At 43.9% G+C, this 24,798-nt stretch overlaps 1 protein-coding gene across 2 annotated transcripts in view; it reads right to left on the reverse strand.

Annotated features, from left to right (window-relative positions):
* Nucleotides 1–24,798, reverse strand: part of LOC137375605 (glutamate receptor ionotropic, delta-2-like) — a 629,010-nt gene that overhangs the window by 577,910 nt on the left and 26,302 nt on the right. The window lies entirely within an intron of this gene.

The following is a 24,798-nucleotide window of genomic DNA, read 5'->3' on the forward strand; positions in this document are numbered from 1 at the left end:
TGTTGCCTATCTGCACAAACTGAAAAAAAGTGAAAAATGGATTCGGAATCGGAAGGTAGGTAAAATGAATATTCCGGTGGTTGGGTCGGGCACAGGTCGGATCGGGTCGGGCGAAGGGAAAAAAAAAAAAATCGAAGGACTCGGGCCAGGCCGAGCTCGGGTCCGATGTGGTTCTGTCGGGTTCGGGTCGTTTTTTTTCCAGACCCGAGCAGGCCTTTAGGATGGGTGGGGGTGGTGTTAAGACAATCATTGTCTTTGTCTCAGAAGAAACCCATTCAATTCTGGAACGTCTCTTAATAGCGTCAGGATAGGTGTAGTTAACACGTCTTAGCCTGGAATGTAGTCTTTTGTGCTTTCAAGACAGTGAGGCAGTTTTTGAATAAACAGGCCAGGTCATCTGATCTTCAGCAGTCACCTTTGCTGCATATTAAAATTGACTATTCCTTTAAAAAGTAGACAAAAAGTCCACATTGAATAAAGTTTGTATCTTAAAGGTAAGGGATACCTGACATGACTTTACTGGGCATAACACAAATGGGACTAAAGGCTAATAAGTCTCTTGGACTTGATGGCCTGCATTCTAGGATCTTAAAAGAAGTGGCTGCAGAGACAGTGGATGCATTTGTTGCAATCTTCCAAAATTCCCTAGATTCTGGAATGGTCCCAGCAGACTGGAAAACCACAAACGTAACACTCCTATTCAAGAAAGGAGGGAGACAGAAATCAGGAAAATATTGGCAGTTAGCCCAACGTCTGTCATGAAGAAAATGCTGGAATCCATTGTTTAGGAAGTAGTAACAGGACATTTAGAAAATCATAATACAATCAGGCAGAGCCAACATGCTTTTGTGAAAGGGAAATTGTGTTTGACAAATTTATTAGAGTTGTTTGAGGATGTACAAGCTGGGTGGATAAAGATGAATTAGTAGATGTAGAGTGTTTGGTTTTCCAAAAGGCATACAATAAAGATGCCACATAGAAGGTTACTGCCCAAGATAACAGCCCATTGTGTTGGGGCTAATATGTTCGCATGGCTAGAGGATTGGCTGGCTAACTAACAAGAAACAGAGAGTTGGGATAAAGTGATTATTTTCAGGTTGGCAAACTGTAACTAATGGAGTACCACAGGGATCAGTGCTGAGCCTCAACTACTTAATCTATATTAATGACTTGTTTTGAAGGGACCAGTTCTGCTGACAATGATGGGCGTGAAAGCAAGTTGTGAGGGGGATACAAAAAAAGTCTGCAAGGGGATATACATAGGTTTACTGACTGAGCAAAAATCTGGCACATGGAGTATAATGTGGGAAAGTGAGAGGTTATCCACTTTGGCAGGAAAAATAGAAAGGCAAAATATTATTTAAATGGAGAGAGACTACAGAATGCTATGGTACAGAGAGATCAGGGTGTCCTTGTACATGAATCACAGAAGGTTAACATGCACGTGCAGCCAAGTAATTAGGAAGGCCACATTATAGGAAGGATGTGATTGCACTGGAGGGGGTGCAGAGGCAATTCACCAGGATGTTGCCCAGGATGGAACATTTAAGTTATGAAGAGAGGTTGGATAGGCTTGGGTTATTTTCGCTGGAGCAGAGAAGACTGAGGGGTGACCTGATCGAGGTGCACAAGATTATGAGGGGCATGGACAGGGTGGATAGGGAGCAGCTGTTCCCCTTAGTTGAAAGGTCAGTTACGAGGGGACACTAGTTTAAAGTGAGGGACGGGAGGTTTAAGGGGGATTTGAGGAAGAACTTTTTTACCTAGAGGGTGGTGACGGTCTGGAATGCCCTGCCTGGGAGGGTGGTAGAGGCGGGTTGCCTCACATCCTTTAAAAAGTACCTGGATGAGCACTTGGCACATCATAACATTCAAGGCTATGGACCATGTGCTGGCAAATGGGATTAGGTAGACAGGTCAGGTGGCTTTAATGCATTGGTGCAGACTCGATGGGCCATAGGGCCTCTTCTGCACTGTATTATTCTGTGATTCTGTGAAATTTTGGTCTTTATTGCAACAGGGATGGAATATAAAAGTAGGGAAGTCTTGCTACAACTGTACAGGGCATTGGTGAGACTGCACCTCGAGCACTGCACAGAGTTTTGGTCTCTTCATCTGAGGAGGAATATACTTGCATTGCAGGCAATTCAGAGAAGGTTCACTAGGTTGATTCCTGGGGTGAAGCAGCTGTGATATGATGAAAGTTTGAGCAAGTTGGGCCTATACTCACTGGAGTTTAGAAGAATGAGAGGTGATCTGATTGAAACATTTAAGGTTCTGAAGGGGCTTGGCAGGGTAGCTGCTGAGGGGAAATTTCCTGTGTCGGGGAAATCAAGAACTAAGGGGCAGAGTTTCAGAATAAGAGGTTTCCCATCTAAGACAGAGATGAGGAGGAATTTCTTCTCTCAGAGGGTTGTTAATCTTAGTAATTCTCTGCCCCAGAGAGCAGTGAAGGCTGAGTTATTGAATATATTCAAGGCTAAAATACAGATTCTTTAACTATAGGGGTGTCTAGGGTTATGTTGGGTGGGTGGTGAGGGGGGGGGGGGGGGGGGGGAGGGGGGCAGGAAGGGGCAGGCAGGAAAGTGGAGTTGAGACCAAGATCAGATCAACCATGATATTATTGAATGGTGGGACAGGTTCCAGGTCCCGTATAGCCTACTCCAGCTCCTTTTTCTTATATTCTACCTCAAGAAGGTGGCAGTGGAACTTCTTTCTGATTTGCTACAGTCCTTGTGGCATTAGTGCTCCCACAATTAAGTAAAAGCCAGCAGCAATAAATAAGATTGCAATGACTGCATTAAATAAAAATCTAACCATTTGGGGAGGTAGGGGGAAAATAAAATTGTCCGAAAAATACAAAATAGTATGTTTTGTTTTTTATTTTTTGTTTTAGAGATACAGCACTGAAACAGGCCCTTCAGCCCACCGAGTCTGTGCCGACCATCAACCACCCATTTATACTAATCCTACACTAATCCCATATTCCTCCAGACTGGCCAAGAGAGTGTGGGAAAATGGCGCACTGACACGGAACACAAAAGTCCGAGTGTATCAGGCCTGTGTCCTCAGTACCTTGCTCTACGGCAGCGAGGCCTGGACAACGTATGCCAGCCAAGAGCGACGTCTCAATTCATTCCATCTTCGCTGCCTTCGGAGAATACTTGGCATCAGGTGGCAGGACTATATCTCCAACACAGAAGTCCTTGAAGCGGCCAACATCCCCAGCTTATACACACTACTGAGTCAGCGGCGCTTGAGATGGCTTGGCCATGTGAGCCGCATGGAAGATGGCAGGATCCCCAAAGACACATTGTACAGCGAGCTCGCCACTGGTATCAGACCCACCGGCCGTCCATGTCTCCGTTATAAAGACGTCTGCAAACGCGACATGAAATCGTGTGACATTGATCACAAGTCGTGGGAGTCAGTTGCCAGCATTCGCCAGAGCTGGCGGGCAGCCATAAAGACAGGGCTAAATTGTGGCGAGTCGAAGAGACTTAGTAGTTGGCAGGAAAAAAGACAGAGGCGCAAGGGGAGAGCCAACTGTGCAACAGCCCCAACAAACAAATTTCTCTGCAGCACCTGTGGAAGAGCCTGTCACTCCAGAATTGGCCTTTATAGCCACTCCAGGCGCTGCTTCACAAACCACTGACCACCTCCAGGCGCGTATCCATTGTCTCTCGAGATAAGGAGGCCCAAAAGAAAGAAAGAAAGAAAGAACACTAATCCCATATTCCTACCACATCCCCACCTGTCCCTATATTTCCCTACCACCTACCTATACGAGGGGCAATTTATAATGGTCAATTTACCTACCAACCTGCAAGTCTTTTGGCCCAGATTTTTATAGACCCAGATTACTTAGACCACAAAGTCTCAGGTGACGCCTAATAACCAAAGCAAAGAAACTACAGTACAACACAATGCTGACAAGTTTCTTGTGCTTCGCACCCCACCCCCATTATAAATGTTGACACAATTAGCAGATCATGAAACTCAAAGGCTTGCAGACAGTAAGAGCCTGCCCCATGATAGACTTTTAATATACAGATTTATGCATAAATAATTTAGTCTTAGACATAAATGGAGGAAAATATCAAAGTTTGCTGATGATGCCAAACCGATGAGGAACTGCTAGTAAGGATGCAAAAAATTACAGGTGGACAAACAACACAGTGCAGAGGTTCCAAAACTTGTGGATCTAGGATCAAATTTGAGTGCCAAGGCAAGATCTCAAGGGTAAAGCATTGGATCCCTAATTGATCCACAACAGTGAACTGGAACATTGGCACATCTCAATGCATATTTAGTTCAACAATTCCAATCTATAACCTACTGAATTAGCTGAAGTTCTCATTAATTTTGTCTGTATTCTTCACATAACAAATCCCAAACATAATAAGCTTTTCATATTTATTTGTATTTCCAAAACAGTAATTGCTGTTACTTGCATTTAATTATATGAACTTGAAAAGTACTGCACATCTTTAGAAAGGGACAATGGTTTTAACTATATTTTTGAATCTGTTACTTATGAAGTCATGCTCAATTTTGCTGTATATCAGATCTGTCAACTGACAAATTATACAGTAGATGGCAGTTTGTATTTCATTGTATTCCTGTCAGCAATATGACAATGAAGAGCAATTTACTTACACTGAAATAGATAAGCCCTAACTTTTTCTGACAAGTGTAGTGTGTATCAATCATATAAGAAGGGCAACTTAACATCCTTCCATGGGTTCCAATGTCAAATCTCTCTGAGATACTGTCATAGCAAAGCTTCTGGAGGAGCAGCACATCTTGGACAGCAACTTCCTGATTTCTGCTAACTGTGCATGTGCAGTCACTGGAAGTTGCTCCCTGATTTACAGCTGATAGTCACACCATTATCTGCACTGCAAAATCCAGGCCAATATATTGTACACTTGTGTAAAGAGAAGCTGATGTTTCATTCTGTTTAGATTTTTATAGAAAAGAAAGGGAGCAAAGACTTTCATTTATATAGTGCTTTTCATGACCACAGGATGTCCCAAAGCACTTTACAGCTAATGAAATACTTTTAAAGTGCTGTCACTGTTGTAATGTAGGAAACAGCAGCCAATTTGCAAATAAACTCCCACAAACACCAGTGAAGTATTGACCACATAATTTGTTTTGTAATGTTGATTGAAGGATAAATATTGGCCAGGACACCAAGGATAGCTCCTCTGCGCTTCTTCAAAATAGTGCCATGGGATCATTTACATCCACACAAAAGCATAGACGGTGCCTTGTCTCATCTGAGAAATGGCACCTCTGACAGTGCAGGATTCCCTCAGTACCACACTGGAGTGCTAGCCTAGATTTTTGTTCTCTGGAGTAGGACTTGAAACCACAACCTTCTGACACAGAGATGACAGTGCTACACACTGAGCTACAACTGACAAACTGGCAACTAATATGCTGTCAGGTGGTGAAGCAAGAATCAGAATTTGAATTTTCAGTTGCAGGAGGGGGCAAGCAGGGGTGCACTGAAAATTGCATTCCCAGAGGGCGTTACTGGATCCTGATGCCCCAGGAATGCGACGCAATTTTCAAGGGTGGGGGTGGGAATAGGAGCCGGGAACCTGCTCACTTCCAATTAACGACCCATTAAACTCCTTGAGGTACTTGCTAACAGGCAAGAAAGCGATTTCAGATCAGAAATTGCCAAGCCCGAACAGTCTGGTGCACATTAGTGCACAGCTGTCAGGTTCAATGCAGAGAGCTACAAGTTAATTTTTGAAAACCAAAAAACTGTTTGCCACCAGGGGTTTTGTAGCCAGATCTGGCACAATACCATTTCCTGGCCTTTTGGCTGATTCTTTGAGTGCTGAGGCTTCTGTCGCTCTGAATTCCTGCCTCCTCTCTTGCGTAAGGAAGTGGCAGCCCCATCTTAGCTGCTGTCTGCCTTTGAGGCTCTTGCTCCAACAGGCATTTCCCTCCTCCTCGCAGGCCCTAGTGCCACTAATTGGGCACCGAGCTTGCCTCCAGTCCAATTAAGGGATTAACATTTGAAGATTGTCATGTGAGTGATGCAGACACAGGGCAAGGATGTGATCTGGAAATTATCCAGGAGTTGGCTTCCTGACCCTGATTTGAAAATCAAGCAACGAGTTACACTGCAAGACACCAGATATGTTTATTTCCCAATGTTTGAATGTTAACTATGCTAATTAAAACAATGAGCTCGTTACTACAAAAGATGTTTGTAACTTTAATCTGATTTTTGTACATTTTTATTCACATAAAGCAAAGATTGAGACAACGTATCTTTTCTGCCTTGTATCTTAAATGTGATCTACATGCCAATTGCTGCAGATTATCTATATTTTAGGAAATTTACGTTTATGGAAGGGTTTCAAACCATTTTCCTGTCATATTCACCCTACATTGCAATCTATAATCACAGTATGGATTTTCAATGACCATTTTTGGAAGTAATTCACAATGCCTTTGGGTACACTTTGTTTGTATATGTCCATAAAAGATGTTTTAAATCCCACATTACTAAATGTGAGCTTGAAGTTTGAGATGTTTCCACGATTTATTGATTTGGAAACAAATATTATCCTTTTGACAATTTGGAGAAGGCACCCTTATTTTGAAAATAAGGCACAAAAAAAACTAGCACTTTTTGCATGTTTTATGTGGACACAGAAGTAAAGGGCATTAACTTGGAATTTAAATCTTGTTATATTCACATTCTTCATTACTTGACATTATCCTGTCAAACACTGACAGGGTACCACCAAGCAAGTATCTTTAGGTTGTACATTAGTGGCAGTACACTTTTTTTTTTATTATTCATTTATGGGGATGTGGGCATCGCTGGCCAAGCCAGCATTTATTGCCCATGAGAAGGTGGTGGTGAGATGCCTTCTTGAACCATTGCAGTCCATGTTGCTTTCTATCTTAAGCAATATATTGTGCTAGCTGAGAAAAAAAATCTCTTGTTCTATGCAAACAAATAAAAGGTACATTTTTACTTTTACCACCAGGCAGAAAACTTTCAATAGATCAACCACCCATTTTACATTCCACTTGATTTTTGTTTCCAATGTACAAGGTACATCCACTTCCTTGTTAAAAGCTACAACAGATTCTGTTACCACCACCATTTCTGCTATAGCATGCAAGTCGTAACAATCGTTTACATAAGAAAAAATCAGTCACTCGTGGTGTGCCTCAGGGATCGGTGTTGGGACCGCAATTATTTACAATTTATATAGATGATTTGGAGTTGGGGACCACGTGTAGGGTGTCAAAGTTTTCAGATGACACTAAGATGAGTGGCAGAGCAAAGTGTGCAGATGACTGAAACTTTGCAGAGGAACATAGATACATTGAGTGAGTGGGCAAAGGTCTGGCAGATGGAATACAATGTTAATAAATGTGAAGTCATTCATTTCGGTAGGAGTAACAGTAAAAAGGATTATTACTTGAATGGTAAAAAGTAGCAGCATGCTGCTATGCAGAGGGACCTAGGTGTCCTTGTGCATGAATCGCAGAAGGTTGGTCTGCAGGTACAGCAAGTAATTAGGAAGGCAAATGGAATTTTCCTTCACTGCTAAAGGGATTGAGTTTAAAAGCAGAGAGGTTATGTTGCAGCTGTATAAGGTACTGGTGAGGCCGCACCTGGAGTAGTGTGTGCAGTTTTGGTCTCCTTACTTGAGAAAGGATGTACTGGCACTGGAGAGGGTGCAGAGGAGGTTCACTAGGTTGATTCCGGAGTTGAGGGGGTTGGCTTATGAGGAGAGACTGAGTAGATTGGGATTATATTCATTGGAGTTCAGAAGAATGAGGAGGGATCTTATAGAAACATATAAAATCATGAAGGGAATAGATAAGATACAAGTAGAGAGGATGTTTCCACTGGCAGGTGAAGCTGGGACAAGAGGGCATAGCCTCAAGATTAGAGGGAGCAGATTTAGGACTGAATTAAGAAGGAACTTCTTCACCCAGAGGGTTGTTAATCTATGGAATTCCTTGCCCAGTGAAGTAGTTGACGCTTCTTCAGTAAACGTCTTTAAAGCTAAGGTAGATATCTTTTTGAACAATAAAGGAATTAAGGGATACGGTGGGAGCGCGGGTAAGTGGATCTGAGTCCACGAAAAGATCAGCCATGATCTTATTGAATGGCGGAGCAGGCTCAAGGGGCCGGTCGGCCTACTCCTGCTCCTAGTTCTTATGATCTTATGAAAAAAGGATTCTCCCGATCTTTAATTCTTTTGTTGATTATCTTAAATTTATGTGGTCTAGTTGCTCACTCACTAACTAATGGAAATAGTTATTCCCATACTGCATCAGAACCTTTCGTAGTTTTGCACTGCTCTATTAGATCTCTTAAACCTCTTTGTCCTAATGAAAATAGCCACAGTTTCTCTATTCTATTCCCATAACTAGTTTTTCATTCCTGTTAACATCCCTAGTGAATCCCTTTGTACCCTCTCCAATAGCCTTGAAATCCTTCCTAAAATAAGACAATTTGTTTCAATTATGTTTCCTGTCTTGCCTCCTACAAGTTTTCCCAATTGCATCTGGTGCTATGATCAGACTAGCATGCTGGAACAAGTTTATCTCTGCTTGTAATTCCAAGACAACTATTAGAGCTGGTAAATGCAATCTCCTATCTTGGAATTTAACTTGCACCAGATATTGGCTAGGAGCAAGGTGCAGGGAGAGAAACTAGAGACACAATTTTATCTTGGGGCAAATCACGTGAGTGGGGTCTGGAGGAGATAGCAAAATGTTCCAACCTCAACAGCAAATGGCCTGAGAGATTTTAGTTACCAGCCTTCATCTGCATAGGCCTGTTCAGGTTGACAGGCAAAATGGGAAAAATGTGGTGGCTGGCCAGCAAACGGGAGAAAAATAAGCAGGCAGCAGGAGGTTTCCACTGGGGACTAAAGGAACAGTCCCACATTAAGCTAAGCATTTGAATAGAATAGGTTAGCCATCTATCACCACATCTGGCTAGACCATGTAAAGTTCTAATCTAAGGCCTTTGCCAAAACTGTATGTTACTCTAGATTCATTGTGGTGAGTGAAGATATAATCTGGTTCCTTTTGACCATTAGCAACCATCTTCTCAAGCTCCATTCAACAAGAGCAAGGAGCTCATGAACTTCTGTAATCAAGATACAGATCAACCATTCAACTGCCTTAAAAAATACTGCAAATGCTGGAAATCTGAAATAAAAACAGAAAATGCTGGAAATACAGAACAGCTCTGGCAGCATTTGCAGTGAAAGAAACAGAGTAAATGTTTCAGGTCAATGAACTTTCTGACAAAATGTTACCTCTGTTTCTCTCTTTACAGATGTGGCCAGACCTGCTGAATATTTCCAGCGTATTCAGTTTCAATTCAACTGCCTTGGCTGGTTTCAACAACTACTACTTATATCTATAAGGCACCTTTAACATAATAAAAAATCATAAGGCCCTTCACAAGAGCATTGTCAAACAAAATAGGTCACTGAGGCACATAAGGAGGTATTAGGCCAGATGTTCAAAAGCTTGGTGAAAGTGGTAGGTTTTCAGGAGTGTCGTAATAGGAAGAAAGCAAGGTAGAGAGACAGAGAGGTGTAGGGAGGGTATTCCAGAGCTTAGGGCCAAGGCAACTGAAGGCACAGCCACCAATGGTACAGCAATTAAAATCGGGGATGCTCAAGAGGCCAGAATTAGAGGAGCACAGATAGCTTGGAGGGTTGTGGGGCTGGAGGTTACAAAGATAAGGAGGGACGAGGCCAGGGAGGGATTTGAAAACAAGGATAAGAATTTTAAAATCAAGATTCCCCATCAAGCCAAACCTCCTGTAAGAAAGGTACTGCAATAATCATGGGAGATTTAATCTTCATATAGATTGAATAAATCAAATTGTCAAAGGTACCCTTGAGAACGAGTTCATGTGTTCAGGACAGTTTCTTAGAACAATATGTTGTGGAACCAAAGGAACAGGCTATTTTAGATCTGGTAATGAGATAGGATTAAATTATCTCATAGTAAAGGATCCTCCAAGAGAGTAATCATATGATAATTTCATATTCAATTTGAGGGTGAGAAACTTGGGTCTAAAACTAGCATCTTAAACTTAAATAATGCAATTATAAAAGGTATGAAGACAGATTTGGCTAAAGTAGACTGGGAAAAGTTAAAAGGTAAGACGGTAGATCAGCAGAGGCAGATATTTAAGGCCATATTTCATATCTCTCAAAGACATATTCCATTGAGAAAGAAAGGCTGGAATTTTATTTCAGGCTGGAGGCCCCATCCACCAGCAGCAAAAGTCAATGGTGAGACCGCCTCCACCAGGCCGGGAAGGGTCATGATTTTACTTGGCCTCGTGCAGAACTTCTGCCCCTCAGAGGCAGATATGTGGGCTGGCAGCCCTCCAGTCCCAGCACGCTACCAGGAGTGGTGGCTACTGCTGGCACTGTACCCAGCCAGACTGGCAACATGGACGAGGCCCCGGAATGTAGGTAAGTACATGTTGGCCGTCGCCGGGGACAACTGACTGGGCACCAGCGAGGCAAGGGGGGTGGGGTCGCTCGAGGGGGGTTGGGGCAAGGTACTCCAGTGGGAACGACCCCTCATTTGCCCAAACAGGAGGACCCCTCCCACAGCGAGGCTGCCAGATTTTACTGGACAGCCTTCTGAGCTACTGAACAGCTGGTCCGCCATAGTATACCAGCAGTGACATCAGATGGCCCTCAAGTGGCAATTAATTGGTCACTTAAGAGCCTTAGTTGGCCAGAGGCAGGGGTGCAGGACATTTGTTCCCTCTGCCACCGCTTGTCAAATTACAACAGGGGTGGGAAGGCAACGGGAACGGCACTCACCACTTCCCACTCAATTTTACACCCGACCCTGCCTCGGGCCCACTCTCTTGGGGGTGGGGGTGATGGTGTAATATTCCGGCCAAAGTTTCTACAAGAAGGATGGACCATTCACGGCTAACTAAGGAAGTTAAAGATGATATCAAATTGAAAGTAAAGGCGGACAATGCTGTAAAGATTAGCGGTTGGTCTGAAGATTGGGAAACTTTTGGAAACTAGCAATAGATGACTATAAAAAAGAAAAAGGCAAATTAGTGACAGAGTAAACTAGCAAGAAATATCGAGAGACAGTAAGAGCTTCTACAAGTATATAAAAAGGAAAAAAAAAGTAGCTGAAGTAAATGTTGGTCCCTTGGAGGATGAGACTGGGGAATTAATAATGTGACACAAGGAAATGGCAGAGGTTTTGAACTAGTATTTTGTATGTCTTCATGGTAGAAGACACAAAAAAGCAACCAAAGAATAATAGAAGATCAAGGGGCAAAAGGGAGGGAGGAACCTGAAACAATCACCACCACTTGAGAAAAAGTACTAGGTAAACTAATGGGATTAAAGGCTGACAAGTCCCCTGAACCTGTTGGCCTACATCCGACGTCTTAAAAGAAATGGCTGCAGAGATAGTGGATGAATTGGTTGCAATCTTCCAAAATTTCCTAGATTCTGGAAAGGTCCCAGCAGACTGGAAAACCGCAAATGTAACACCTCTATTCAGGAAAGGAAAGGGACAGAAATCAGAAAACTATTGGCCAGTTAGTCTCAACATCTGTCATTAAGAAAATGCTGTAATCCATTATTAAGGAAATAGTAGCAAGATATTTAGAAAATCATAATACAATCAAGTAGATTCAACATGGTTTTATGAACGGGAAATCGCATTTGACAAATTTGAAGATGTAACAAGCAGGGTGGATAAAGAGCGACTAGTAGATGTAATGCATTTGAATTTCCAAAAGGCATTCAATAAAGTGCCACATAAAAGGTTACTGCACAACATAAAAGAGTTCATGGTATTGGGGCAAATATATTAGCATGAATAGAGTATTGGCTAACTAACAGAGTCAGAATAAATGGGTCATTTTCAGATTGGGGACCTGTAACTAATGGAGTAACACATGGAGCAGTGCTGGGGCCTCAATTATTTACAACCTATATTTATGATGAAAGTACAGAGTGCATTGTAGCCAATTTTGCAGACAAATCAAGTTGTGGGAAAGCAAGTTGTGAAGAAGACACAAAGAGTCTGCAAAGGGATATAGATAGGTTAAGTGAGTGGGCAAAAATTTGGCAGATGGAGGATGTGGGAAAATGTGAAGTTGTCCACTTTGGTAGCAAGAATAGAAAAACAAATATTATTTAAATGGAGAGAGACTACAAAATGCCGTGGTATAGAAGGATCTGGGTGTCCTCGTACATAAATCTCAAAATGTTACCATGCAGGTACAGCAAGTAATTAGGAAGGCAAATGGAATGTTGGCCTTTATTGCAAGAGGAATGAAGTATAAAAGTAGCAAAGTTTTGCCACAACTGTACAGGATGTTGGTGAGATCACACCTGGAGTACTGCATACAGTTTTGCTCTCCTTACTTAAGGAGGGATATACTTGCATTGGATGCATTTCACAGAAGGTTCACAAGGTTGATTCAATGGATGAAGGTGTCATCCTATGAGGAAAATTGAGAAGGTTGGGCCTATACTCATTGTGGAGTTTAGAAGAATGAGAGATGATCTTGTTCAAACATTTAAGATTCCGAAGGGGCTTGACAGGGTAGCTGCTGATAGGATAATTCCTTTCATGGGGAATCTAAAACTAAGGGGCGCAGTTTCAGAATAAGGGGTCTCCCAGTTACGATGGATACGAGGAGCAATTTCTTCTCTGAGTGTCATTAATCTTTAGACTTCTCTACCCCAGACAGCAGTGGAGGCTGGGTAATTGAATATGTTCAAGGTAAGTTAGAAAGAATTTTGATCCACAAGGGATTCAAAGGTTATGGAGGGCAGGCGGAAAAGTGAATTTGAGGCCACAATCAGAGCAGCCGTGATCTTAATGAACGACAGAGGGGCCGAATGACCTAACTTGTTTCTATTTCTTATGTTCTCCTACCAAGCAACCACTGCCCAAGTCCTGACCACATCTCTCATCTCTATTTCATCTCCTCCATACATCTCAGTTCGAGTCCATGAGACCCACCCTCTGCTCCCTTGACCCCATTCCCATTAAACCTCCCTTCCTGGCCCCCATGCCAACTCGCATTGTAAATGTTGGCCTTTCCTCAGATACTGTTCCCCTCCCAGTCAACATCGAAACAGAGTAGGCCCATTTAGCCCCTCAAGATTCTCCGCCATTTGATGAGATCATGGCCGATCTGTGACTTAACTCCATATCCCCTCCTTTGTCCCACATTCCATAATAGCTTTGATTAACAAAAAAAATTCTCCTATTTAAAATAAACAATTGATAGAGCATCAATTGCTGTTAGAAGAGAATTCCACACTTCTTCCACCCTTTGTGTGGAGACATGTTTCCTTCTTTCACTTCTAAAAGGTCGGACTCTAAATTTTAGACTATGCCCTGCTAGTCTTAGACTACCCAAAAAATAGTTTCTCTCTTTCTAGATTCCATTACTATCTTGAAAATTTTGATCAAATAATCCCTTAACCTTCCAAATTACAGAGAATACAACTCTACTTTGCGTGATTTTTTTTATATTTTAGAGATACAGCACTGAAACAGGCCCTTCGGCCCACCGAGTCTGTGCCGACCAACCACCCATTTATACTAATCCTACATTAATCCCATATTCCTACCACATCCCCACAATTCCCCTACCACCTACCTATACTAGGGGCAATTTATAATGGCCAATTTATCTATCAACCTTCAAGTCTTTGGCTGTGGGAGGAAACCGGAGCACCCGGCGAAAACCCACACAGTAACAGGGAGAACTTGCAAACACAGCACAGGCAGGCCAATATAACCTTCCTAAGGTGTGGTGCCTGGAACTGCTCACAGTACATTAGGTGTGGTCTAATCAGGGCTTTGTAGAGCTGAAGCATAACTTCTACCCCCTTGTATTCTAGTCCTCCAGATATAAAGGCCAGAAATCCATTGGCCTTTTAAATTATCTGAAACTGTCCATGAACCTCCAGATCTCTCTTTCTAGCTTTCACCATTTAGAAGGTGCTCTGTTCTATCTTTTTTAGGTCCAAAGTGAAAAACCTCATTTGCCGACATTGAAATCCATTTTCCACAGTTTTCCCCATTCGCTTAATCTATAAATATCTATTTGTAATGTTATGCTTCTGTCTAGGCTGCTTACAATGCTGCCTATCTTTGTGTCATCGGCAAATGTGGCTTTCTATCCCATCATCTAAGTTATTAACTAATATGGTGAATAGTTGAAGCTCGAACCAAAAATAAAAAGGACTCGGTGGTGTGTAGATAAGGTAAGGCTTTTTCTGCTTAAGATTAAAAATGGCAGGAGATTTCAGACCCGTGTTATGCTCCTCTTGCTCAATGTGGGAGCTCAGGGACACGGCTGATGTCCGTGACTCCTTCACGTGCTGGAAGTGTGTCCAGCTGCAGCTCTTGAGACCGCATGACGGCTCTGGAGCTGCGGATGGACTCACTTTGGAGCATCCGCGATGCTGAGGTGGTCGCGGATAGCACGTTTAGCGAATTGGTCACACCGCAGATTAGGATTGCTGAGGGGGAAAGGAAATGGGTGACCAAAAGGCAGAGAAAGAGCAGGAAGGCAGCGCAGGTGTCCCCTGCGGTCATCTCCCTCCAAAACAGGTATACCGTTTTGGATACTGTTGGGGGAGATGGCTCACCAGGGGAAGGCAGCCGTAGCCAGGTTCATGGCACCGTGGCTGGCTCTGCTGTTCAGAAGGGCGGGAAAAAGAGTGGAAGGGCTATAGTCATAGGGGATTCGATTGTAAGGGGAGTAGATAGGCGGTTCTGTGGTCGAAAACAAGACTCCCGAATGGTATGTTGCCTCCCAGGTGCACGGGTCAGGGATGTCTCAGATCGGCTGCAGAACATTCTGAAGGGGGAGGGTGAACAGCCAGTTGCCGTTGTGCACATAGGCACCAATGATATAGGTAAAAAAACAGGATGAGGTCCTACAAGCAGAATTTAGGGAGTTAGGAGCCAAGTTAAAAAGTAGGACCTCAGAGGTAGTAATCTCAGGATTGCTACCAGTGCCACGTGCTAGTCAGAGTAGAAATACAAGAATAGTCAGGATGAATGCGGAGCTTGAGAGATGGTGCAGGAGGGAGGGGTTCAGATTTTTGGGACATTGGGACCGGTTCTGGGGGAGGTGGGACTATTACAAATTGGACGGTCTACACCTGGGCCGGACTGGAACCAATGTCCTTGGGGGTGCTTTTGCTAATGCTGTTGGGGAGGGTTTAAACTAATGTGGCAGGGGGATGGGAACCAAATGAGGAGGTCAGTGGACAGTAAGGAGGTAGTAACTAAAGCCGACAAGGAACTAGATAATGAAGTCAGCGTGACCAAGGGAAAGAGTAGGCAGGGAGCAGATGATGAAAGCAAAGGGACTGGTGGTCTGAGGTGCATTTGTTTTAATGCAAGAAGTGTAGTAGGTAAGGCAGATGAACTTAGGGCTTGGATTAGTACCTGGGAGTATGACGTTATTGCTATTACTGAGACTTGGTTGAAGGAAGGGCACGATTGGCAACTAAATATCCCAGGAAATCGATGCTTCAGGCGGGATAGAGAGGGAAGTAAAAGGGATGGAGGAGTTGCATTACTGGTCAAAGGGGATATCACAGCTGTGCTGAAGGAGGGCACTATGGAGGACTCGAGCAGTGAGGCAATATGGGCAGAACTCAGAAATAGGAAGGGTGCGGTAACAATGTTGGGGCTGTACTAGAGGCCTCCCAACAGTGAGCGTGAGATAGAGGTACAAATATGTAAACAGATTATGGAAAGATGTAGGAGCAACAGGGTGGTGGTGATAGGAGATTTTAATTTTCCCAACATTGACTGGGATTCACTTAGTGTTAGAGGTCTAGATGGAGCAGAATTTGTAAGGAGCATCCAGGAGGATTTTCTCGAGCAGTATGCAAATAGGCCAACTCGGGAAGGGGCCATACTGGACCTGGTGTTGGGGAATGAGCCCGGCCAGGTGGTTGAAGTTTCAGTAGGGGACTACTTTGGGAATAGTGATCACAATTCCGCAAGTTTTAGAATACTCATGGACAAAGACGAGAGTGGTCCTAAAGGAAGAGTGCTAAATTGGGAGAAGGCCAACTATACTAATATTCGGCAGGAGCTGGGGAATGTAGATTGGGAGCAGCTGTTTGAAGGTAAATCCACATTTGATATGTGGGAGGCTTTTAGAGAGGTTGATTCACGTGCAGGAGAGACATGTTCCTGTGAAAATGAGGGATAGAAATGGCAAGATTAGGGAACCATGGATGACAGGTGAAATTGTGAAACTAGCTAAGAGGAAAAAGGAAGCATACATAAGGTCTAGGCGGCTGAAGAAAGAAGCAGCTTTGGAAGAATATCGGGAATGTAGGACCAATCTGAAACGAGGAATTAAGACGGCTAAAAGGGGTCATGAAATATCTTTAGCAAACAGGGTTAAGGAAAATCCCAAAGCCTTTTATTCATATATAAGGAGCAAGAGGGTAACTAGAGAAAGGATTGGCCCACTCAAGGACAAAGGAGGAAAGTTATGCGTGGAGTCAGAGAAAATGGGAGAGATTCTAAACGAGTACTTTGCATCGGTATTCACCGAGGAGAGGGACATGACGGATGTTGAGGTTAGGGATAGATGTTTGATTACTCTAGGTCAAGTCGGCATAAGGAGGGAGGAAGTGTTGGGTATTCTAAAAGGCATTAAGGTGGACAAGTCCCCAGGTCCGGATGGGATCTATCCCAGGTTACTGAGGGAAGCGAGAGAGGAAATAGCTGGGGCCTTAACAGATATCTTTTCAGCATCCTTAAACACGGGTGAGGTCCCGGAGGACTGGAGAATTGCTAATGTTGTCCCCTTGTTTAAGAAGAGCAGCAGGGATAATCCAGGTAATTATAGACCGGTGAGCCTTGCGTCAGTGGTAGGGAAGCTGCTGGAGAAGATACTGAGGGATAGGATCTATTCCCATTTGGAAGAAAATGGGCTCATCAGTGATAGGCAACATGGTTTTGTGCAGGGAAGGTCATGTCTTACCAACTTAATAGAATTCTTTGAGGAAGTGACAAAGTTGATTGATGAGGGAAGGGCTGTCGATGTCATATACATGGACTTCAGTAAGGCGTTTGATAAGGTTCTCCATGGTAGGTTGATGGAGAAAGTGGAGTCGCATGGGGTCCAGGGTGTACTAGCGCGACGGATAAAGAACTGGCTGGGAAACAGGAGACAGAGAGTAGCAGTGGAAGGGAGTTTCTCAAAATGGAGACGTGTGACCAGTGGTGTTCCACAGGGATCCGTGCTGGGACCACTATTGTTTGTGATATACATAAATGATTTGGAGGAAAGTATAGGTGGTCTGATTAGCAAGTTTGCAGACGACACTAAGATTGGTGGAGTAGCAGATAGTGAAGAGGACTGTCAGAGAATACAGCAGAATATAGATAGATTGGAGAGTTGGGCAGAGAAATGGCAGATGGAGTTCAATCCGGGCAAATGCGAGGTGATGCATTTTGGAAGATCCAATTCAAGAGTGAACTATACAATAAATGGAAAAGTCCTGGGGAAAATTGATGTACAGAGAGATTTGGGTGTTCAGGTCCATGGTTCCCTGAAGGTGGCAACGCAGGTCAATAGAGTGGTCAAGAAGGCATAAGGCATGCTTTCCTTCAACGGACGGGGTATTGAGTACAAGAGTTGGCAGGTCATGTTACAGTTGTATAAGACTTTGGTTCGGCCACATTTGGAATACCGCGTGCAGTTCTGGTCGCCACATTACCAAAAGGATGTAGATGCTTTGGAGAGGGTGCAGAGGAGGTTCACCAGGATGTTGCCTGGTATGGAGGGCACTAGATATGAAGAGAGGTTGAGTAGATTAGGATTATTTTCATTAGAAAGACGGAGGTTGAGGGGGGACCTGATTGAGGTGTACAAAATCATGAGAGGTATAGACAGGGTGGATAGCAAGAAGCTTTTTCCCAAGAGTGGGGGATTCAAATACTCGGGGTCACGAGTTCAAAGTGAGAGGGGAAAAGTTTAGGGGGGATATGCGTGGAAAGTTCTTTACGCAGAGGGTGGTGGGTGCCTGGAACGCGTTGCCAGCGGAAGTGGTAGACGCGGGTACGATAGCGTCTTTTAAGATGTATCTGGACAGATACATGAATGGGCAGGAAGCAAAGAGATACAGACCCTTAGAAAATAGGCGACAGGTTTAGATAGAGGATCTGGATCGGCGCAGGCTTGGAGGGCCGAAGGGCCTGTTCCTGTGCTGTAATTTTCTTTGTTCTTTGTTCACAAACAGATTCTTGCAGGTGACAACTAGTCACATACTTCCAATTAAGAGTAGTTAACCATTATCCCTAATTTGTCTCCTGCCACTCAGCTAATTTCCGAACCAGGAATTTGCCTTCAATTCCATGAGTTTCAACTTGAGCTCACAGTTTTTTTTAATGAGGGATTTATGAAATACCTTCAAGAAGTCTATATAAATAACATGCATAGATATTCCCCTGTCCACTATTTTAGTCACCTCTCCAAAAAAATTCAAATCAGGTTCACCACACATGACCCAACATTTACAAATCTACGCTGTCTCTCTCCGATCAGCTAAAAATTTTCAAAACGTTCAGTCCCTCAATCCTTAATTATATCCTCTGGTAATTTCCCAACAACAGATATTAGACTAACTGGTCTTTAGTTCCTTAGTTTGCCTCTCTTTCCTTTCTGAAATAGCTGACATGCACCATTTTCCAATCTAAATGAATGATTCCCAAGTCAAGAAAATTTTGCAAGATTATAGTTAGGGGATGTGCAATGTTCTCATCCACTTCCTTTAGGTATCAGTCACAGCTCAGCTTGTAGGACTCACCTCTGCATCACAAGGTTCCAGGTTCAAGTCCCACTCCAGTGCCCGAGTAAAAAAAAAACAAGGCTGACACTCCAGCGCAACACGGAGAGAGTGCTGCACTGTTGGAAGTGCTGTCTCTCGGATGAGATATTAAACCAAGGCCCCAAAGGCCTGCTCAGGTGGATGTAAAACACCCCATGGCACTATTTCGAAGACCAGCAGGGAAGGTGTCCTGGCCAATATTTATCCCTCAATCAATATCACAAAAATAGATGATCTGTTCATCCTCACATTGCTGTTTGCTGTGTGTAAATTGGCTGCTGCATTACAACAGTGATTACAATTCAAAAATACTTACTTGGCTGTGGAGCACGTTGAGACGCCCAGCGGTCATAAAAAGTGCGATGTAAATGTAAGTTTTTCTTTCTTTTTAAATCTGTTATTTTGCTATTAATTTTGGTGAATTCCTGTCCCTGATTCAATATTAGTTTCTTTGGGATGTCCAGCATGTTATCCTCTTCCTCTACTTTAAATACTGGCACAAAATTATCATCAACATGTTCACCATTTCCTTATCTTCATTGAAAATATCACCGTTAGTTTTTAAAAAGGGGCCCAGACTCAATTGACAACCTTCCTTTTCCTAATAAATTTATAACAATGTGTGATTAATATTTTTTTCAAATTTCTGTTCATACTCCCTTTTTGTAGCTCTTACACCTGTTGTTGCTCTCTGTACCACTTCCAGTTGCCACGATCTCTGGGTTTTTTTTTGACAATTCTGGATGTTTTTTCTTTCGTTTCATGTTGTCTCTTACCTCTGTTGTCATGTGTTTTTTAATGGCAAGAGCAACATTTGCCCTTGGGATATAAACTGGTTCTGTAGCACGTTAAATTCTTCCTCGAATGTCTCCCACTGATCATCTATTTTACCCAGAACAGATGTGCCCACTTTATTGTCGACAGTATCTGCCTCATCACACTGAAGTCAGCCTTACTCAAATCTAAAATCCTAGTAGTTGTTTGCTACTAAAATTTCCATCATCATCACCCCATCCTCGAAGCATCCACCCTTAACCCCTCATTCCACAGAAACTACCACTCTGTTGCCAAAATCCTTTCCATTTGCCAAGTACTTGAGAAACCAATCTTGGTTTATCTGCAATATCCTCCAGCTACTCTTTGAAGTCATAATCTTTGATGCCACCACAATCTCTGTATCCTTGACAAAAACACCATCCCCTTCTGTGTCAAGCTGAACTGGACTGTTTACAATCAATTGGACCCTAGATGATCTTCATAATGAATGCTTGCTGCCACCATTAACATTTCCCATCTCTGCCCCTAGCTCAATCCATCTGCTTCTGAAACCCACATCCTTGCCTTTGTCACCTCACGCCTCAACTATTCCAATGCTCTCCTGGCTAGCCTCCTATCTTTCATAAATTACAACTTATCAAAAAGTCAGCTGTATGTATCCCATCTTGGAAGCGGTCCCACTCACTCGAAACCATTATCCTCAGCAATCTATATTGGATCTCGATTCCCCAGCACTTCAAATCTAAAGTTCTACATGGCCACATCTTTCACTATTTATTGTATCATTCTCTAGCCCCATTACTTGCTGAAATGATGTGTATCCACCCACCTTCACCACTCTTCAGTCACATACACTGGAACAGTAGCATAGTGTTAATGATACTGAAATAGTAATACAGAGGCACATACTAATACTTTGGAGACATGGGCTGAATTTTATGATGATATTTGAAGTCCCGCCACCTGCACCGACAGCAGATGAGCCCATTTCGACCAGTGGCGGGACCCGGGGAGGCATATTCCTGGTGGCAATTAAGGATGGCAGCCCACCCCCAAGAGCTGCCAGCACCCGAGTAGCCTCAGCAGCACCACCGCTAATGGTAGCCATTGCTGGGGCTTCACTTGCAGGATGAGGTTACATCGATGGCTGTGCACCCTCAAAGACAGGTAAGTAGGGTCTGGAGATGCTGGAGCCAGCCAGGCAGGCAGGTCCCGGCGATTGGGGGAATGTGGAGGGAAGTGCAGGAGGGTGGGGGTGGGAGGGGGGGTGTCAGTGGGGAAGAGGGGAACAAAACAGGTCACTGAAGGCAGATGGTGATTTTGCTGCGGTGGCCATGGAGTGCCCAAAGAGGTTCCCTCCCCAACCTGGAGCCAGCTGGGAGGCCGCCAGGTTACACTGGATGGTCTTAACAGGTCGCTGGCAGAATGCTCGCAGAGGCAGGAAGAGGCCCTTAATTGGCCACTTAAGTTGCTCAATTGAGCTGCTGGCAGGCTGTGCATCAGCCAGCTTTCCAGACACTGGGAAAATGGCCTGGTGACAGGAAGGCGTTGGGTACACCACATGCTGCCTTCCTGCCTCCCAACCTATCACCAAGGGACTGGTAAAATTCCATCCACGAGTTCAGATCCCACCATGGCAGCTGGTTGAAATTAAATTCAATTAATTAATAAATTTGGAAATAATAAAAAGCAAGTCTCAGTAATGGTGACCATGAAACTACTGTCATAAAAACCCATCTGGTTCACTAATGTCCTTCTGGGAAGGAAATCTGCCATCAGCACTTGATCTGGCCTACATGTGACTCCAGACTCACAGCGACGTAGTTGGCTCTTAACTGCCCTCTGAGCTGGCCTAAAAAGCTGCTCAGTTGCATCAAGAATAAAACTGGATGGGCCACCCAGCATCGAACTAGGTACTGGAAACAACAAAGGCACACCCTGCCCAAACAACACTATAAAGTCCTCTTCACTAACATCTGGGGAGTTGTGCCAATATTGGAGAATTGTCCCACAGACTAGTCAAGCAACAGCCTGACACAGTCATACTCACCGAATCATACCTTTCAGCCAATGTCCCAGACTCCTCCTTCACCATCTTAGAGTATGTCTTGTCCTGTCCCACCAGCAGGGCAGACCCACCATATGTGGTGGCACAGTGGTATATAGTCAGGAGGTAGTGGCCCTGGGAGTGCTCAACATAGGGTCTGGATCCCATGAAGTCTCATGACAACAGGTCAAACATGGGCAAGGAAGCCCCCTGCAGATTACCACCATAGGTAAATATAGGGACAGGTGGGGATGTGGTAAGAATATGGGATTAGTGTAGGTTTAGTATAAATGGGTGGTTGATGGTCAGCACAGACTTGGTGGGCCGAAGGGCTTGTTTCAGTGCTGTATCTCTAAACTAAAACTAAACCATCTTCCTTCCCTCAACTGATGTTAAACAAACATGGTAGAAGCACTGAGAGTAGCAACAGCACAGAATGTAATCTTGGCGATGGACATTGAAGTTCCCCCACCCAGAGTGTCTCAATAACACTACTACTGACTGAGAGCTGAAGGGCATATCTGCCAGACTGGGCCTGGGCTTAGTGGCAAGAGAACCAACAAAAGTGAAAAACCTATGTCACCTCATCATCACCTATTGCAGATGCTGCCCATGACACTATTTGTCGGAGTGACCCTAGCACAATCCTTGTGAAAATGATGTCCCATCTTCTCACGAGCATACCCTGCGTCGTGTTGTGTGGCACTACCACTGTACTAAAAATCGAATATATTCAGAACAGATTTAGAAGCTCAAAACTGGGCATCTATGAGGCACTGTGGGCCATCAGCAGCAGCAGCACAATTGGACTCAACCACAATATGTAACCTCACAGCCAGCATATCCCTCATTCTATCATTACCATCAAGCCAGGGGATCAACCCTGGTTCAATGAGTACAGAAAAGCATGCCAGGAGCAGCACCATGCACACCTAAAAATAAGGTACCAACCTGGTGAAACTACAACACAGGACAAGCATGCTAAACAGAGGAAACAGCACGACAGAGACAGAGCTAAGCATTTCCACAACCAACAGATCAGATCAAAGCTCTGTAGTCCTGCTGCATCCAGTCGTGAATGGTGGTGGACAATGAACTAACTGAAGGAGGAGGCTCCACAAACATCCTCATCCTCAATAATGGCAGAGCTCAGCACATCAGTGCAAAAGACAAGGCTGAAGCATTTGCACACATCTTCAGCCAGAAGTGCCGGGTGGATGATTCATCTCAGCCTCCTCCTGATCTTCCCTGCATCACCTATGCCAGTCTTCAACCAATTCAATTGGCGCCATGTGATAAAAGAATAGCAGAAGGCACTGGATACAGCAAAGGCTGTGGGCCCTGACAACATCCCGGTTGTAGTTATGAAGACATGCTCCAGAACTAACTGCGCCCCAAGTCAAGCTACTCCTGTACAGCTACAAGACTGGCATCTATCAGACAGACAACATGGAAAATTATCCCGGTATGTCCTGTGCACAAAAAGCAGAATAAATCCAATCAATCATCGCTCAGTCAACTGTCAATCATCAGCAAAGTGATGGAGGGTGTCGTTGACAGTGCAAATCAAGCAGCACTTATTCAGCAATATCTGCTCACTGGTGCTCAATTTGGGTTCCCCCAGGGTCACTGGGCTCCTGACCTCATTACAGCCTTGGTCCAAACAAGGGCAAAAGAGCTGAATTCCAGAAGTGAGCTGAGAATGACTGCTCTTGACATCAAGTTAGCATTTGACCTAGCAAAATTGAAGTCAATGATAATTAGGGAGAATACTCTCCACTGATTGGAGTCATACCTAGTATAATGGAAGATGGGTGTGGCTAATGATGGAGGCTAATCATCTCAGCCACAGGATGTAGCTGCAAGAGTTCCTTACGGTCGTGTCCTAGGACCAACCATCTTTAGCTGCTTCATCAATGACTTACCCTCCATCATAAAGGTCAGAAGTGGGGATATTCGCTGACGATGGCACAGCTTTCAGTACAATTTGCAACTCCTCAGATACTGAAGCAGTTTGCGCCCAGATGCAGAAAAGACCTGGACAACTTTCAGGCTTGGGCTGATATGAGGTACGAATGTTACTTGCCGTTTAAGTACCAGGCAATGACCATCTCCAACAAGAGATGATTTAACCAACTCCCCTTGATGTTCAACAGCATTGCCAACACTGAATTCCCCACCATTAACATCTTAGGGGTTACCATAGACCAGAAATTTAACTGGATGAGCAATTTAAATACTGTGGCAGCAAGATCAGGTCAGAGGCTGGAAATTCTGCAGCAAGTAACCCACCTCCTGACTCCTCAAAGCCTGTCCACCATCTACAAGGCACAAGTCAAGAATGTGATGGAATACTCTCCACTTGCCTGGATGACTGCAGCTCCCACAACACTCAAGAAGCTCAAAACCATCCAGTACAAAGTAAGCCACTTAATCTGTAACCCATCCACCATCTTCAACATTCATTCCCTCCACCACTGGTGTACAATGGCAGCAGTGTGTACCATCCATAAGATGCACTGCAGAAACTTGTCAAGCCTCCTTCGACAGCACCTTCCAAACCCATGACCTCTACCACCTAAAAGGGCAAGGGCAGCAGGTGCATGCCAAGTTTTCCTCCAATCCACACACTACCCTCACTTGGAACTAGATCACCCTTCCTTCATGGTTGCCAAGTCAAAAACCTGGAACTCCCTCCCTAACAGCACTGTGGGTGTACCTATACCACATCGACTACAGTGGTTGAAGAAGGAAGCTCACCACCATCTTCTCAAGGGCAATTAGGAATGGACAATAAATGTTGACCTTATCAGCAACACTCACATCTACAAGCAAAAAAAAAAAAAATCGCTCGTTTAACACCTCTACCTGCCACTTCCCTCTAGTCCTGCAAGATCCTCCTTAAATCACTACTTTGTTGAAGCATTTGTTCACTTTTCCTAATAGTTCCTCCTTTAGTTTAACATCCATTTTCAAAATTATGCCTTTGTGAATTGCTTTGGCATATTTTTCTACTTAAAGATGCTATATAAATGCATGTTGTTGTTGGACCAGACCAAAAGA

Source organism: Heterodontus francisci, chromosome 12, assembly GCF_036365525.1.
Source record: "Heterodontus francisci isolate sHetFra1 chromosome 12, sHetFra1.hap1, whole genome shotgun sequence".
Taxonomy (NCBI): domain Eukaryota; kingdom Metazoa; phylum Chordata; class Chondrichthyes; order Heterodontiformes; family Heterodontidae; genus Heterodontus; species Heterodontus francisci.